This window comes from Budorcas taxicolor, chromosome 1, assembly GCF_023091745.1.
Source record: "Budorcas taxicolor isolate Tak-1 chromosome 1, Takin1.1, whole genome shotgun sequence".
Lineage (NCBI taxonomy): Eukaryota > Metazoa > Chordata > Mammalia > Artiodactyla > Bovidae > Budorcas > Budorcas taxicolor.
In genome coordinates this window covers 17,256,818-17,272,973 of record NC_068910.1, presented here as the reverse complement: position 1 = coordinate 17,272,973, position 16,156 = coordinate 17,256,818, and the positions used below count along the sequence as shown (strand labels likewise).

The following is a 16,156-nucleotide window of genomic DNA, read 5'->3' as shown; positions in this document are numbered from 1 at the left end:
ACTACTCAAGGATGACAAAGGAGCTGTTTGAATGAACACGTTTTACACATCCCTGCGTCAGGGTTCAGTTAAGAGAGTTCGTTCAGAAGGCCTTTTCACGCTAGCAATTTTTCACGAGAAGATTCAGTAGACCAAGAGTGGTCACTGGTGTTGGCACATGAGGTGAGTTGAGAAAGGTGCTGAGGCCCCAGCTAGATTCAGTGAGAAAGACTGCTGAAATGGATTACTAATCCTACCGTGAACAAGGCATGAGGAATATAGAGACTCAGGCTACTATGCAGATTAGCAATGTCTGCCCTGGGCATGGCATGAGGAATGGTGGCTAGGATTTCTTTGCAACAGAATAGAGTAAACCTCAAAATCCCTGATTCGAGGTTTCATCTGTATGTCCATAAACATTTCTTGCATGTCACTTTAGACGTCAAATTTTCTCACTTGCCAGCTACTCCTTCTGTTCTTTCTCACTTGCTGGACAATTTTTGCTGATAATAATTAGAACAAATTACAGTATTCTATAAATATCTTATTTTTATTTTGGTACACAGTTCTGGGTGGACTTTCAGATCTTAGGTACTATGATAGTGTATTGCTTCATAATTTATCCCAAACACCTACTTTCTGATTAAGAGATATCTTTTATTTAAAAGTTACATTTATGGGAATTCCCTGATGGTGCAGTGGTTAGGACTTTGTGCTTCCACTGCAGAGGGCCCAGGTTTGATCCCTGGTTGGGGAACTATCTGCATTGTCCCAGTGGGTTTTCTTTTCAATGCCATTTTTGAAAAGTTACCACTTTTGAGGATTATTTTATATGCAGTAGTGAAGTCACACTGAACTAAACAAGATGATTTACAGTAAAGTGCCTAGAAGACAGTAAGTCGCTTTTCATTTACTATTAGTAGGAAATCCCTGAGAAGTTATAACAAGGAATCTAACCTGTTAGAAAGGTGAAAGAAAGAAGGAAAAATGGAAAGATGCTCCAAAATGGTCAAAGCAGTGCATCTAAACTAGCTTTTTGACCCTAAAACTTCAGGCCCCTGCATTAAGTCATCCCACTGCTGCCCCACAGTTCTCCTGAGTGGCCATCAGGACAAGGCCGCAGGGACTCCTGAGCTTGAGCCCTGAGTCAAGGAGCCCAGAGTTCAGCCACTGGGAGGTGCAGGTAAACCCCAGCGTGAGCTGTAGAGGCCTCAGCATGGAGGCGTCTGTCCCTCCCTCACAGCTTCCAGCCACAAATGCTCTGAGAACACGTCCAGCTGAAATAATAAACACTGGCTGTGAACAGAGGCCCTCATCACCTTTAACTCCAGCTCAGCTTGTCACTGTTCATCCTGTGCAGAGCCCAGAGGGAAGCCCACAAGGAAAGGAGCACGGGCAGGAGGAACGACCTGAGAAAGACTTCTAAACACGTCCTCTCCTGACATCAACAGCAGCCAAAACAGGACAGCAGCCCTCGTGCAGACCTCTCCTCTGGGCCACAGGCCTTGCCTCATGTGACCCTCACAGCCACCCTATCAGGATGGCTTTTGCAGTTAACCCCATCTTACAGATGAGAAAGCAGAGGCTCACAGAGGTGTCTCCCAAAAATGACATAGGAGAGCCTAAATTTAACCACAGTTCTCTCTGCTGCCCTCTGAGCCCAAACTCTTTATTTTTGTTTAATTCAGATCCTGATACTGTTAGTTGCTCAGTTGTGCCCGACTCTTTGTGACCCCATGGACTGCAGCCAACCAGGGTCCTCTGTCCATGAGATTTTCCAGGCAAGGATACTGGAGGGGTTTGCCATTTCCTTCTCCAGGGGATCTTCCTGACCCAGGGATCGAACCTGGGTCCCCTGCACTGCAGGCAGCTTCTTTACCTACTGAGTTACCAGGGAATAGCTGATCTAGGACATGCTGGCATTAAAAAAAAAAAAAAAGTCCTATCAAGGATTTCTTTGTTCTTTCCCATTCAGGAACTACAACATGCTTCTCAGATATCAAAACCCAGTGCTTATTTTTATTATCAATACTACTCTAAAGAGAAAGAGGATAAAGCAGAACTATTTCTTTCAGCGCAGAAAGTCATCAAGCTATATAAATATTTTCTAAAGTCTTCTGTAATAGTAATATTAACTGATGAAAATGTATTTATGCATCATTTTAGCAAGAAAAACTATGGAATTCCCCAGAGCCCGAACTCTTGTCCTTCCGACTTTTCTGAACACACATGATGTCATGACGGCTCTCACAAGGCAAGCACAGTTACGACGCTCATTCTACAGATGAGGAGACTGTGCACATGGACAGGCCCCACCCCTGGGCAGCATGGCCAGTAAGCAGCTGTGCTTGGGAGGGGAGTGCAGCAGCCCTTCTGATCTGGCCCCATTCATTCCCACCACCCCCAAACTGCTAGGGTTCCAGGGAAAGAATGTGGTAAATAGTGACAGCACAGGACCTGGGAGGTGCAAGCAGGAGTCAGGGCGGGATCGTTAGTGCCCCTGCCTCAACCATGACTTGCTCAGCCTCTGCTGCACCCTAGGGACTGGAGATTCTAAAGATCCCTACCCTGGCCCTTCATCTGGCAAGTCCTCCACGCAGAACGGCTGCTTGGCAGGGAAACTGAGTTAGAAGGGAGACGCTTCAGCTCTGCTCTTGCGGACCCAAACCAATATATTAACCTGCATTTTCCCCGGAAAACAGAAATAAGGACGCATTCTTGAAAAGCTCACTTTACTCATCTATTCTTGCAGCCAACAAATAACTTCCTAACTGCCTACTGAGTGTCAGGCCCTGTGCCAAATACAAATTACACTTTAAAATAAGAAAATAAGTTAGATTGGCTTTAAAATATTCCACAAAAAGATACAGCATCATTATAATGAAAACCAGCATTAGCTCCCCACCCCAAGGCAAGACACTAAAGACCTTTTAAGGTGAAAAAAGAAAAAGAAAAGAAAAACAAACAAACACACACACATAATTTTTTGCCTTTTGTGTCTCATGCTAGGCTATGTCCCCTGAGTGTTCTTTATTCCTTTTACAATTAAGAATAAAAGCTAAAATATAATAATGATGATGAACAGGATAGGGACTCATTCTTCCACTGCAAACTTGTAAAAGTTGAGCCTTGTTACAAAAATCAGATCAAGGTGACTTCCTCAGTTTGAAAAGGGAGAAATCAGTTTGCATTTTCCCCCCCATACCTCACCTCATGTTACAACTCATATGAACCAGTTATAGAAATGGCAGCCTGCCCAAAGATTGTGAAGTCATAAAAGGAACAAAACTCCCAATTTAAAGTCTTGAATGGGAACCAAGCTGAGGGAAATTCCAAATAATTTATGACTGCTGGCTCTCACCATTACCAACAGAAAGAAGATGAGGTTGGAGGAGAGGAAGTTCTCAAGGGACAGATACCTATATTGCCATTTTCTGTATGGGGTCTTCAGCTCTGTTCCCCCTGAATTTGGACCTTCAACCCACAATTACATGAGCCTCTGGATACACATGCCACCCAATCACAACAGAGCTGTCTCAGCCCAGACATGGGGCTCCTTCCTGTAAATTAATTCCACACCACCAGCATCTCCCCCTCCACCGTGTAAAGAGCATGGGCGTGGGGGGGCAGGGATGAACCCACTTAAACAAAGGGGAGCTCACTTGCTGAAATAACTGGTAGCCAAGGAGCCCAGAGGCCAGGGATGCTAAGTCAGTCAGTGAGCCTGGTCCCTCTCCCAGGCGCAGCCACGCCTGGCCGTGGGACTAGGACGGGCCACCACCCTGCTCTGTAAGATGAGCGTCATAACTGGACGCTCATTTCTCAGCAAACAGTTGCGAGAGAACGTAGTGAAGCAGGTAGCAGTCTGACCGACGAGGGTGCCGCCACTTCAGCAAGGACTATGACAACCACCACTGTGTCACTGTAAACATATGGAGTGTGGGGACTTCCCCATGTCCCGAGAGCACTGGGAAAGATCCACGCCATTCAATTCTGTTTCAAGACGGCTCAGAAGACCAAATATCCCAGAACTCCGCCCTCCAACGCAGCATTCCATCTGCTAACAACCACAAAAGCCAGCCCATCAGGGACCCAGGATTAAGTCTGATAGAATCAAGATGTTCTTTGCTTAGTGAGCTGCTGAATGAACTGGCAGTTTGCTAAAATCTGCAGGCCACCCCGACTCCTCCAGCAGATTCCTAAGAAGTCTGCAGTGGCCAGGCTGGGCCACTGCTGACAGAAAATTAAAAGCAAGGTCAAAAAATTCAATTGGAGGCACAAAGTATTCAGCGAGGTTCCCTAACGTGATTTCTTTTCCTAGTGGGGGAAAGAAGAGGTCTGGGTATGAAAGTGGCCTTTAACCATTAAAACAGTTCATAACTATAATAAAATGGGGGGGGGGGGCGCCGGGGAGAACAGAGACTGAAAACAATCTAAATGCCTTCCCCAGAATAAATGGTTAAATAAAGGTTATAGAACACTCTTGTGTAGGAGAATAACGGGCAACAGGCCTCTGTGAAAAGAGTGAGAAAGATACGTGTGTTCCAGCAGAGACGGGCCTCCATTAAGGGAACAGGGTAATGTGTAGAAAAGCTTAGCTCGTGCAATCCTGTTTTTGACAAGGCATGACTCTGTGTCTGAGCAGAAAGATCTAGAAGCCTGCACCACTAACAGTGCTCACTGGCTCTCCCTGGGAAAAAGACTTGGGTGATGGCAAAGATGGGCTTTCTTTCCTGTTGTTTGAACATGCTCCTATGTTGTTTGAATTTTCTTTTAATTTAAACCTTACTCCTTTTTTTGTATTTTTTAACAACTTATTTTGTTTTGGGGTATAGACGATTAACAATGTTGTTGTGATAGTTTTCAGCAAACAGCGAAGGGACTCAGCCATACAAATATGTGTATCCATTCTCCCCAAAATTCCCCTCCACTTTCATAATAAATTTTGACAAACACTCCCCAGAAGAAAGCAGCATAGCAATGCAAATGTTAAGGAACTCTTCATTTGGACAAAGTTGCTTGTCGGGATCTATAGGCACTGATGTGGGAAAATTGACAGGTTTTATCAAATGATAAAATGTGCTTTTGAACTGTGGTGTTGGAGAAGACTCTTGAGAGTCCCTTGGACTGCAAGGAGATCCAACCAATCCATTCTGAAGGAGATCAGCCCTGGGATTTCTTTGGAAGGAATGATGCTAAAGCTGAAACTCCAGTACTTTGGCCACCTCATTCGAAGAGCTGACTCATTGGAAAAGACTCTGATGCTGGGAGGGATTGGGAGCAGGAGGAGAAGGGGGCAACAGAGGATGAGATGGCTGGATGGCATCACGGACTCGATGGACGTAAGTCTGAGTGAACTCTGGGAGTTGGTGATGGACAGGGAGGCCTGGTGTGCTGCGATTCATGGGGTCGCAAAGAGTCGGACACGACTGAGCGACTGAACTGAACTGATCAAATGATGAAAGCCATGGGTATGACAGGTTGGAATTGGAGTAAAGGGGTGGCCAGCCAGGGGAAAGGACATAATTGGGTTCATATATCTATAAAACCGCTCTAGAAGAGATATTTCCCACCAACATTGCCATTGCATCTGAGTGGAGAAGCAGGGGACAGGGGTGAGGGGAGCAGGAGGAAGCCAGTTTCTCATCTTTTCACAACACCCTTGATCGTCACCACAGGCAATGATACCAATCAACAAATGAATACAGGAGGCTTCTCAGGCTTTCAAGGCTGGCCTTGTGGTGACTTCCTTCGCTCATCTTCCCATATTTGGTCATCCAATTGCCTTCCCATTCCTCAGCTAGGTACACCTATCCCAGACAAGCACGCTCCATGCCTCAGAAGGTGGCCTTTGGCCACTTCCAAATAGCTTGCTGGAGGAGTGGAAGATGTTGAGGATTACATTGCACAAAGATGGAGACATCTGGGTGCCTCTGGGCATGTCTTTCAAGCCAACAACAACAACAAAAAATACCAACCATCCACCTTCCTGCTCCCTCCACATCCCTGTAGCCTAAGAGTGTCCTTCCCATGATGCAGAGGCCCAGCCTCTCAGTTATACATGAAGACCTGGGGTCCAGCCCAGTGCAGTCCCTCCCACTGACTTCTCATTACTGCTTTACAAAGTATCACTGTTAGCCCCATTTTCCAGATGGAAAAACTGGTAAGAACAAAAGTAGTGTCCAGAGTCACATAGCACGTAAGAGGAGGAGGAGATCTGAACTCCAGTATCTGCGCTCATCATTCCGCCTGGAGACAAGCCTGGGCTGCAGAGGAGGGGACCCAGACACGGACGTGATGGTATCGCACAGGCTTTCAAAACCAGCAAAAGTCAAGGAGGAAATAAACGCTGAGGGGTTACATCATCCTCCTAAAAGAGATTTATCTCCAGGCCCCTGAACTCTGTCCCATGATAAATGGCCATGGCAGTAAGATAAACAGACCAAGCACACAGCAAGTCGGCGTTGCTGCTAAAATGGGAACACGTCCTAACATTCCTGAGGCACAGGGGCCGAGTGCAGGGCCAGCGAGTGACACGCTAAACACGCGAAACATCACCCGACTGCAGCCGCCGTGGCTAGAGACACACATCCTGCTGTCAAATGTCGTCATCACCAGTTCTGCATCGAAAGAGTCCCACTCTTGGGTCAGAAGCTGCTTCCTGCCTTAGCAAGAACACCAGCTCTGCCTGAACTTGGCTCTGAGGCATATCTATCCCACAAGTCACATTCAGAAACCTGGCTCTATCTTCTGACCACCTGAGTCATTTTCAGTTCAGTTCAGTCGCATCTGACTCTTTGCGACCCCATGGACGGCAGCACTCCACGCTTCCCTGTCCATCACCAACTCCCAGAGCTTGCTCAAACTCGTGTCCATCAAGTTGGTGATGCCATCCAACCATCTCATCCTCTGTCGTCCCCTTCTCCTCCTGCCTTTAATCTTTCCCAACATCAGGGTCTTTTCCAGTGAGTCAGTTCCTCGCATCAAGTGGCCAAAGTATTGGAGCTGCAGCTTCAGCATCAGTCTTTCCAATGAATATTTAGGACTGATATCCTTTACGATTGACTAGTTTGATCCTATAGTCCAAGGGACTCTCAAGAGTCTTCTCCAACACCACAGTTCTAAAGCATCAATTCTTTAGTGTTCAGCTTTCTTTATGGCCCAACTCTCACATCCATACATGACCACTGGAAAAACCATAGCTTTGACCAGATGGACCCTTGTCGGCAAAGTAACGTCTCTGCTTTTTAACATGCTGTCTAGGTTGGTCATAGCTTTTCTTCCAAGGAGCAAAAGTCTTTTCATTTCATGGCTGCAGTCACCATCTGCAGTGATTTTGGAGCCCAAGAAAATAGTCTGTCACTGTTTCCATTGTTTCCCCATCTATTTCCCATGAAATGATGTGACTGGATGCCATGATCTTCGTTTTTTGAATGCTGAGTTTTAAGCAACTTTTTCACTCTCCTCTTTCACTTCCATCAAGAGGCTCTTTAGTTTCTCTTTGCTTCCTGCCATAAGGGTGCTATCATCTGCATATCTGATGATATTGATATTTCTCCCAGCAATCATGATTTCAGCTTGTGCTTCATCCAGCCCGGCATCTGACATGATGTACTCTGCATATAAGTTAAATAAGCAGGGTGACAATATACAGCCTTGACGTACTCCTTTCCTGATTTGGAACCAGTCTGTTGTTCCATGTCCGGTTCTAACTGTTGCTTCTTGACCTGCACACAGACTTCTCAGGAGGTAGGTCAGGTGGTCTGGTATTCCCATCTCTTTCAGAATTTTTCAGTTTGTTGGTATCCACACGATCAAAGGTTTTAGTCTAGTCAATGAAGCAGAAGTAGATGTTTTTCTGGGCCATTTACTAGTCTTACCCCCCCCCACCCCCACCTTAAACAAACTTTTTCTCTTTAGCCAAATGAATGAAAGAATGAGTGGATGATGCACTAGCTGTTTTTTTGTTTAAACTACCTGTGGAAATACGCATATAATTGTTACAACTTTAAATGTCGGTCACATAACACCTGAAACCATCTTGAGTACCACAAGCACCACAACTTAGAAATGAGCGCACTAGACACTAGCCGGTTTTCTAAGACAAAAGGGTTTCTGGGGCCAAATAAGCTGAAGACATATGGAGCTGAACAGTTTTAACCTGCAGCAGGACTTCTCAGAGCCTTTACTAGCCAAATGTACCTGTACAATCTCCAAGAGAACACTAGGATGTCACGCAGTATTTCCCAACTTTATGTGACTAGATAACTTTTTAAATACTGTCCCAAAGGACACTATTAGTCTCCAGAAGATATTTTGGAAAGTCTTCATTAAACTGCTGCTGCTGCTAAGTTGCTTCAGTTGTGTCCGACTCTGTGTGACCCCAGAGACGGCAGCCCACCAGGCTCCCCTGTCCCTGGGATTCTCCAGGCAAGAACACTGGAGTGGGTTGCCATTTCCTTCTCCAATGCATGAAAGTGAAAAGTGAAAGTGAAGTCGCTCAGTCGTTTTCGACTCTTAGTGACCCCATGGACTGCAGCCCACCAGGCTCCTCCATCCATGGGATTTTCCAGGCAAGAGTACTGGAGTGGGTTGCCATTGCTTCAGATCTCTATAGATACTTCTAAATCCTCCCATAGGCTGGGAAATTATGTTTTAAGAAACCGGTAGGTGTGGGGGTGAAGGAGACAGACAAAGAGACACAAAAAGAAAACAGGAAATAAGTTACAAAGGCTGTCTTTAATCTACAACTGTTGTGGTGGCAGTAATTAAGAAACTAGAATCTTGTGACTTGGAAGCCTCCAGTTCCACACATAAAGGCAAGGTCTCAAAAGGTCGGTTCTAGGTGATAGTGTCAAAGGGCAGCACACTCCTTAACCACGGTGTTTATGAAATTCTGGCCAAACCCAGTCACTTAAAAACCACACTAAGAAACATCTTACTGATCCTGTGAAAATTGTAATTCTTAAACAGAGGCAAGCCAGCCTCCTCTTGCCTGGGTTTGCTTTAGAGCTTCTAATGTCAAAATCCTTCAGACAATGCACTGTCAATCAAGATGAGTCAGAGACTGAACCCAGCAATTTGGACTGGGAGAAATGGGGGCGGGGGGAGAGGGTCATTCTGATGTGAGCAAGAGGAATATTAAATTATGTGATCTGGGGAAATCTCCAGAACCTCCACCCAAATTCAACTTAGCTCTCAATGTTCTATACAGGGGAGATGGGAGAACTTAGGAAAAGTTAACAAAAATATTTGTGAAATAACTGAACCAAACCCAACTAGCATTCCTAGTTGCTACTGAGAAATGACATACTCATAAGCATAGTAAAAGCAACTAGCCACACAGTGTGGGTGCTAATTAAATCCACTCTCTGTGTAGCTCTGGGTCCAAATCTGAGGTTTGCTCAACTGTAATAAAGCGTCCTAGGGTCAGGACCCAGACTATGTCTGCAGCAGCAATGTGATCCTGGTACTCAGTACGGTGCCACTCACAGAGGAAAAAGAAGGCATCTTCTACCCAAGCAACAATCACCCACTCATCAATAAACCAACCAGTCAACAACCCACTGACGCTAGCACTCCAGCCACTCCCCAAGCAGATCCTGACTCAACAGCAGAAGTCGCCCTGAGGTCCTTTAGTGAGATAGGTCTAGAGCTCTGTGACCTCAACTAGGTATGGTCTCCAAGCTTGAAGAAGTCAAAAGTCAGACCCTTCGCCCTTCATCTTCCCAAAAAAGATTTCTGGGGGTTTACGTCTCTCAGCAGGGATTTGAGGCAGGAGGCAGATGACTGCCCCCTCCCCATCCCCAAGCCCACAGGATAAAGCAATCGGAGATTCATTCCCTATTGCCCAAAACTCCAAGACAAGAACAGCAGGACAATTAAGGGAGAAGGCTGGGCCCAGCCCAGACCACATACTTCTCGTTCTTGAAGTCAGGAGATCTCCCTGACCACACATGCGCAGAAAAGCTCCTGGTAGGCCAAAGGGTAGTTATGTCAAGGAATGTTCTACCCAGCTGCCTGTTCAGTAAAATCCATCTTGGCTAAGAGATAACTGCGCACATGTGGGAGGATCCTGAGGCATACCAAATATGGACTGTGAACCAAGCAAATGAAAAAGACTGCCCAGAAGAAACCGGAAGAAATACCCCATAAATTAATTCAGACCACTATGAGGGTGCAACTCAGGGACTCTCCCTTTGAATCTGCTCATGTGTCTATCCACACAGACTGTATTTTTTTTCCTCTCAATAAATACTTTGCTTCACTGCTTTCCATCTTTGTGAAAATTCTTTTCTGCAAAGTTGGAGGCCAGAGCCCTTGTCACTGACCATCAGCCAAGTAGACAGGATCTGGTGTTTTCACCACCATGACCTGGCCTCAGTCTGTCTGGGAACCCAAGCCCCGCTCCAAACCATCATAGGCTGAGGCCACCCGATCTGACCAGACAACCAGTAATCAACAAATCTGCTAAACAACCAATTACTAAGCCCAGCTGAATCACCTTAACAATCCTCCCTCACCAAATCCCCTCTCTCCTCCAATACTGCTGACCACCTCTAAATGCATCCCCAGCTCACCATCCATCAGCTAATATCAGGCCCATTTTACTGGCTACTTGATCTAAGCCCACATATCAAAACTCTACCCAAATCTCCCCACTGACCCTACCAGGGCTGCCTCATGGCCCTCAGGCACAGCTCCTTGTGGGGGATCTACAAAGCAATTTGAAAGCTGGGTACCGGCAGACTGGGGGAACTGGTACCCAAAAGTATGAAAAGCAAAAGAAATTGAAATTAATAAATGTTTTATTAAATGCCTACATTTAACATTATCTATTCTTTAGTAATTGTTAACTTTGGCATTCACAGAAATTTCATTACCTTTTTTTCCCCAAAATTTTTTGGCCACGTCACAAAACATGTGGGATCTTAGTTCCCCAACCAGAGATCAAACCCACACCAGCAGAAGCATAGTCTTAGCCACTGGACCACCAGGGAAGTCCTAAATTTCACCACATTTTGAAAATGAGTTATAGGTTAGCTTTCTCATATCCCAGGAATCCCCAAATATGCATCATGACTGCTGAAACATCAGTCAGTAGTAAAATACAGAAGTATTCATAGCCGAATAATATAACAAAGAACAGATAGAAGCAGCGGCAAAACTACTTTCTTTAACGTTTCAAATTATTATACAACATTACACATAAATATATTCTTTTTGCAAAGTAAGAGATGGGTGTGTTTTATTATAGTTGATAAGATGGGCTCAGGGCCAAAATTCTCAAAACATCCTAGCAACTCTGGACACAGTCCAAACTCCTCTGGAAGGTCTCAGGCCCCTTGCAGCAGGTCTCTGCCTGGCTCCCCTAGTGGGGAGTCCTCACCCCATGCCTCCACACGTCCTCTTCCCTGCGCTAGAGGCTGGGCCAGCAGCCACCTGCACATCCTTCCAAGTCTTTGCCCAGGCTGTCCCTCTGCAGGGAATGCCCTCCTCGCCCACCATTCATTCCGTGGCTCTTTCTTAGCCACTGTTGTTCAAGATTCAGTCTCCTCTGACACATTTCCTTTCCCTCTGGCATCACGCTTCATGATATGCATCAAGAATATCCCAGACTTCCCAGGTGGTTCAGTGGTAAAGAATCCGCCTGCCAGTGCAGGAGACACAGGTTCGATCCTAGATCTGGGAAGATCCCACATACTGTGGAGCAACTAAGTCTGTGAGCCACAACTCCTGAGTCTATGCTCTACAGCCCACGAAGCCCAAGCACCTAGAACCTACGCTCTGCAGCAAGAGAAGCCAGCGCAGTGCAACGGAGAGAAGCCCCCGCTCACCCCAGTTAGAGAAAGTCCGCGCAAAGGAACAAAGACCCAGTGCAGCCAAAAGAGTAAAAAAAATTCTCTCACAAACTAGAGAGAAGTGGAACTAGAATGAAGTGTCCAATACATTTAGAGACAAGCCACCATCCTCAACTGGCCTCTAACTTCCCACAACTGATGGCCTAAGTCAGGGACTCTTGCAGGGGAAGATGGGATAGCTGGGGTTGGGGCAGGGGGAGGTTATGAACTGGAATAGGAAAAAACGTTTACTCTTTGTTTTCAGTAACTTTGACTACAATGTAGCAAGTCTTTTCTATATGAATGTAGACCGTAAAACACAGGTGTATTATTAGAAGCACCTGTGGTTTTGCCACCAACGAAATCAGTCTTTTCCCATCATATTACAGTGTCAGCAATATCTCAAAATATCCTCTGTACTCAACACTATGTCAAAATTATGGTAGCCATTAGACTTGCTGCTAGATTTTGTTACTAAACCTTTCAATACAGATGTGCATTTATTACTAGATCCAAAATTTATTTCTGGTAACTGTATTTCAACATAGCTGGTTTCCTTTGTAACCCCATGTATGTTATCTGATGCATAAAGAAACAGTGCAGTCTTCAGAGTGTCACAGGAGTCTAAGACACACAAAGACAAGAATCCTGGCTCCAATTAATAATTTTTAGAACCAGAAGTTAGAGGACTTCAGTGACGGACGTTTTGTTAAGTGGATCACAGACCAGCGGAACTATATCTGCCAGGGCAAGGCCTCATTTGTCTCTCATGGGACACTTGGGGGTCACTATGAATGGCCTACCTACCACCACCTCAGTTATCCTCTCAGGCCATAGACACAGCTGTTTTTGTCACTTTCAGCCTGGACAGCTTCTATTGTTCCACTGGGTCCATAGTAGGGAATCTGAAAACTTTTTCTATTAAAGGGCCAGAGACACTTGCTCCTTGGAAGAAAAGCTATGACAAACCTAGACAGCATATTAAAAAGCAGAGATATTACTGTGCCAACAAAGATCCATATAGTCAAAGCTATGGTTTTTCCAGTGGTCATGTATGGATGAGAGTTGAACCATAAAGAAGGCCAAGTGTCAAAGAATTGATGCTTTTGAACTATGGTGTTGGAGAAGACTCTTGAGAGTCCCTTGGACTGCAAGGAGATCCAACCAGTCCATCCTAAAGGAGATCAGTCCTGGGTGTTCATTGGAAGGACTGATGCTGAAGCTGAAACTCCAACACTTTGGCCACCTGACACGAAGATTCACTGGAAAAGACCTTGATGCTGGGAAAGGTTGAAGACAAAAGGAGGAGGAGGGCGGCAGAGGGTTAGATAGCATCACTGAGTCAATGGACATGAATTTCAGCAAACTCCGGGAGACAGGAGAGGACAGAGGAGCCTGGCGTGGTAATGTCCAGGGGGTTGCAAAGAATCAGACACAACCTAGCAACTGAACACCAAGTTTTAGGTTTGACTGGCCATAACGTCTCTGTTGGAACTATTCAAAACTACTGTCTGAGTGAGAAAGTGGAGACAATATGCAGGAATGGGTGTGGTCTGTGTGCCAATAAAATTTTACAAGAACAGGCAGAGGGCCAAATTTGGCCCCACAGACCATAGTTCAAACTACAGCACCACTACTAATAGCAGAATTGTTCAGAAGAACTTTCTGCCATGATGGAAATGTTTTATTATGTGCACCTTCTAATACAGTAGCCACAAGCCACACAGGACTATTGAGCACTTGAAATGTGGTTAGTGTGACTGAAATGCTCAACTGTACCTTTTATTTAATTTGTTAATTTCAATTTAACCACCCTAAGTGGCTGGCAGGTAGCACATGTCTAGACAGTCCTATCCAAGACCTTTTCCACCCTTTTGAGGTTTTTCACAACCCAGCCAACAGCACAATGGATGGTCCATCCCAGCCTCAGCAAGTCTGGAGCACTGAGGCCAGAAGCTGATTCCAGACGCTCTCACATTCCACATTCCCCACACTCTGCCCCAGCGGTTCTGCAGCTCAGAACATCCTGTCTCTTGACTCTGCCCCTTCCAACGCCACCTTTGCCTCAGGCCTTCCTAGACACCCCAGGTGAAATTTACTGCTCTCTGGGAGGCACTGTGAGAAGCCGTGTCCTGTAAAACCTGTCATAGCAACTTGGGCACATTCTCTGGCTGTTTTTCTTCTCTGTGAGAGATCTGAAGATAAGGCCATATCCCTAGCACAGGGCCTTTAAAATTAAAAAGAAAGCACTAAGTTTGTGCTTAGAAGTTTAAAAACTTCTTTCTGGGGAAATTATCCGGCTATTCAGTGGTTAGGACTTCATGGTTTCACAGCTGCAGCCAGGTTTGATCCACAGTCACAGAACTAAGATCCCACAAGCCAAAAAAAAAAAGACTTCTTTCGGAAATTAAAAGACTTACCAGATGAATTTCAGATCTACAAATACAGAGGGATACAACCACTTGGGTTAACACCCCATTCGACTACGACCACAAGATCTTACCCTCCCAAGCCTCAATTTTCCTCATCTGTAAAATGGGTTGACAGTGTCTAGACCTGGGAGAAACAGAGAACGCTTAACTCCCATTCATTCTTGGCATCAGTGCCAAGACATAAACAGCAGTGTCCTGGCAGACACAAATGCCTGCCCCTCACTCCATGAACACAGGGAACACAAACTAGACTTGGCAGGAGCAGAGTGCAAAAGCAGCAGGATGAACATGGGATTCCTGAACCAGCCTTCTGTACAGTCTATCTCAGGGCACGCAGGGCATGGTGTTACACAACAGCTGCACTTCCTCATGTCCTCTGAGCACTCTGGCCACACCAGCTCTGAAGTCACTTAGAGTGGGTGGGTCACTGCACAGCAGACTTCACCAGCCCACGAGCCCCTAAGCTGAGGGCTGCTGCCACAGCTGCTGAGATGACAGCCTGCCCTCCCCATAAATGCCACGGCCACTGCCCACAGAACAGTCCAGAGGCTGCAGCTTTTTGCAGCTTCTGGGGCTTCTCTGAACAGATAAGAAAATCCTGCCACTTGTTATCCTGGTTTTTCTGACCCAAGGCCCTGTTTTCCCCTCTTACTCAGCTGTCTTACTCACCAGGCTGGGTGCCAAGTAGCCAGGCCATTGTTAACAATCAAATCCACCCTCAGAGGGAGGAGGGGGAGAGATCAGCCACCTCTGAGGGAATTCAAATGATTGGGACTGGGGCCCTTTTAAGTCTAGTTACAAAGAAAGGCTTTGAACTCTGGTAGCCTTGTTGGAAGGAGTTCTGAATTTGAAGGAATCCCAGTCATTTCATATGTCTGTACTGCTATATATATATATACATATACACATATATATGTATATATATTTATAAAGTGTTTTTTCCTGATCATCATCAAATTTCCCTAGTTATCAAATAGCATGTTGCAATCAATTATTCGAAGTGTGAGAAAAGAAGTCTCTCCCAGTGATCCCATCCCTCCAGGCAGCCCCCCAAGAGATCAGGGCTGCTTTACTGTTAACGACCGTCATGACTGTGGTCCCAATCAGGCATGGCTAGTCCAACTTCTCTTTTTAACTCTCAACATTTCTCCTACTCACAGAAACCATTGGAGTTTCAATCCAGAAAATACAATAATAATATAAAAGCACACTGCCCCTTCTCCTAAAGGAAATAAAATTTGCATTTCTTGGAGGTGGGGCTAGAATACCATTAACAGTTAAAGTTTTCCCTTTGGTTCTAAGTTCACAGCCAAGGTTCAGAACCACGCAGCAGCCAGACCACACATGAATCCAATTACACCAGAATCCCCACCCAGGAGGTCATCCCTCGTCCCTCTCTTTGACAGCGAATGAGGCTGAGTCAGACCCCAAGAGGAGTGAACGAGGAAAGAGAAAAGAAAACAAGTGTGGCCTGGAGCCCAGTGCAGCCCTCGGCTATTGGGTCAAGCCTCCTTTCTCACAGACTTGTCTTAAAGTAATGAAACCATATTCTAAACAAAGAAAGGATGATTCTGCCAGTTCCTTGGAATAATGATGCTGCAAAGAATCTGAAGGGTCCTCTTAGAACTGCATTGCAATTTTTCTTTTTTAGAGAATTGAATTGAATTGAATTCGGCGCTCAGTCGTGTCCGACTCTTTGCGACCCCATGGACTGCAGCCCACCAGGCTCCTCTGTCCATGGGATTTTCCAGGCAAGAGTACTGGAGTGGGTTGCCATTTCCCCATGAATAACGGGTAAACCTTTGGACAGGAAGGGGATCAAGCCAGTCAATCCTAAAGGAAATCAACCCTGAATATTTATTGGAAGGACTGATGTTAAAGCTGAAGCACCAATACTTTGGCCAC

At 45.6% G+C, this 16,156-nt stretch overlaps 1 protein-coding gene and 1 non-coding gene across 3 annotated transcripts in view; one reads left to right on the top strand and one right to left on the bottom strand.

The window, feature by feature from the left end:
• Positions 1–16,156, bottom strand: part of FLNB (filamin B) — a 138,973-nt gene that overhangs the window by 84,657 nt on the left and 38,160 nt on the right. The window lies entirely within an intron of this gene.
• On the top strand, positions 664–736 carry TRNAG-UCC (transfer RNA glycine (anticodon UCC)). Its single transcript has one exon. It is a non-coding gene; the product is annotated as a tRNA-Gly (tRNA).